Source organism: Zingiber officinale, chromosome 2B (assembly GCF_018446385.1).
Source record: "Zingiber officinale cultivar Zhangliang chromosome 2B, Zo_v1.1, whole genome shotgun sequence".
NCBI lineage: Eukaryota > Viridiplantae > Streptophyta > Magnoliopsida > Zingiberales > Zingiberaceae > Zingiber > Zingiber officinale.
Window position 1 is genome coordinate 65388160 of NC_055989.1, and position 2518 is coordinate 65390677.

The following is a 2518-nucleotide window of genomic DNA, read 5'->3' on the forward strand; positions in this document are numbered from 1 at the left end:
AAGGTGGTCAACCATATATAGTTTGAAAGGGAAATTTTATTAAACTTTCCTTTCATTGGCAAAGAGAATAAGGAAGTTTTAATAAAACTTTCCTTATTTGCCAAGACCAAGGAATATAAAAGAGAGGGTAGAGGTGCCTCACCTCATAACAATATCTCTTCTATTATTTTCTCTCTTCCTTGGTTGGTGGTCGGCCCCCTCTCTTCCTCTCCTTCTCCTATTCTTCTTCCTTGGCCGGTGGCATCTTCATCTCAAGGAGCTTGGTTGGTGGCCAGATCTTGCTAAAGGAAGAAGGAGAGATAGGAGGTCTTGTTTCTTAGCATCCCTTGGAGCTTGGTGGTGGTCGAACCTCATCTTCTCTTGGAGTTCTTGTGGTGGCCGAAACTTGCTTGGAGAAGAAGGATGTAAAATACCGGAAAATAGGCGAATCTTAATAAGGGAATTTTTCGGGAATTTTTCGGAGCTCGTATGGACGAGTTAACAGGGATAAAAATGGGGCCCGGAAAAGCCTGTTTAGGCTACCCTGTTTTAATGAGGAAAAGTTTTATTTCCTTTTCCTTTTTCTTTTCTTTTTCTTTTTTTTTTCTCTTATTTCTTTCCCCGACGTCGTTTCTGTTCCTCTCCCTCGCGCACCCGAGCCGACGCCTTCTCCTCCGAGCCCTAACCGCCACTCGGCGATTCCCTCCTCCTCTCCCACGCGTGAATAAGCCCTGGACCAAGGGAACTCGGCACTTCCTTTCTCCCTCTCCGCAGCCGAGTGACCTCCTTCGTGCCCTAGCCGTCGGCGACGCACGGAGCCGCGCCTTTATCCCTTTTGCCCTAGCCGAATTCCTTCCACCGCCGGCAGCCGAGTTTCTCTCACCAGCCACCGAACTTGCGTGCCCTAGATCCACCGCCGGCCGCAACTCACAGAGCCGACATCGCCGCTCCTCCCGAGTCGCACACCCGAGGCCAGCGCGCACGCTTTCTCTTCTCCTCCGGCCCTGCCCAAGCGCCGGCGAGCGCAAGCCATTGTCGGCGATCCATCCTCTGCCCTAGACTCACTCAGCACCGCCGCCGACCCATCTCCTCTCCTCTTACCGCCGGCCATAGCCCCGAGCAGTGACGATCCAGTTAACAACTTCTCAGCCCTAGTGCCGATCCATAATTTCTCTGCCCTAGCCGAATCTTGAAGGTAAGGGCCATACCTAGCTTTGGAAATTTGGGTTGTGGCAAGATCTCAGTTCATGTTTTTCCTGATCTTGTTAGTCCAGGCAGTGAGGGAGTGTTCTACAGCCACTTACTGTTGTTCCAGCAGCCGACAGCGATATCGACTGCAAATCTTGATCTAGCAGTAACAAGACGATCTCCAGTGGTGCTATCGACAGAAGCTTTAGAGCAGTGAGGTAAGGAGTAGAGAATGGTATCCTTGTGGTATATTATGTCTTGATTAGGGTTCGTTACTTGTGTTGTGTTGATTAGTTGGATTTGTTTTAGGTAGATTGAGATTTATGGTTTAGGGGTTTTCCCTAAAATTGTTCTTAAAGATTTTTATTTGGCTATTCGTTTAATTTGTAGCTAAATAAAAAAAAATGTATGTTTGGTATTACAGGACTTTGACGCGAGACGTGTATCTCGGAGTCAGAATTGGACCTTTCTTTTGTCGGAGGCGGGTACTTTTGACTTATTGTCTTTGATATGCATAGTAATGAAATTAACAAGTTGCATTAATTATGTTCCTCATTTGTTTCGGTTAATCACTACCCAATTACCTGTTACCTGCTTGATTGATTGTTTGTTTTGCATTTCATGTTGTTATGTACCTGATTACACATGCTCATAGGGGTAGTGATATAACCATGTTTCACCATGTTCAGGACCTAGGTTTGATACCTTATTTGAACAGTGTACTTTGATATGATTTGTTCACTATGGTGCACATCATTATATGTCCATAGATTGGTTTAGTATATTACCATGCTTAGTGTCATGCACCATTCGCATGATTGCATGCTGTGTGATAGATTGCTCCATTATTGTCGAGCACATCGCCAGTTTCATCACTGTTCGGTGCTCCGTTGTTGACGCTCATGGGTAGCGTGACGCAGCGTGGTAGCACGTCAGTTTGCTCTTCCGGTGCTCCGTTGTTCCGCTCATGGGTAGTGTGACGCAGCGTGGTAGCACGTTAGGGACCCCTCCCCGTCATCGTGTACCGGGAGATGAGAGTATTGCGCTCCCCCATTTATGATTTGGGGTAGGAGTATGTGTGTACTCTGACAGCATCCCGTCCTCTCGGTCACTCATCAGGAGTAGTGATGCAGAGTGCGCGGTCGTCACAGCCCTACCCACTCGGTCCCACTTCTGTTGTGAGTTGGCTGACTGGCGTCAGGGGTGACCATGACATTGACATTATATGCATGATGCATTTATTGCTTGTGTTTGTGTTTGCTGCATTTATATGCTGCATATTGTTTGGATACCTATGTTTGACATGCATACAGGTCTTCTATACCTTTCGGACTGTTTGTCCTTATACCCA

The 2518-nt window shown here is 47.1% G+C and overlaps 1 long non-coding RNA gene across 1 annotated transcript; it reads left to right on the forward strand.

The window, feature by feature from the left end:
* Nucleotides 1-1134: 1134 nt before the first annotated feature.
* On the forward strand, nt 1135-1605 carry LOC122049155. The gene is made up of 3 exons (XR_006130859.1): nt 1135-1174; nt 1249-1385; nt 1592-1605. It is a non-coding gene; the product is annotated as an uncharacterized LOC122049155 (long non-coding RNA).
* Nucleotides 1606-2518: the final 913 nt, after the last annotated feature.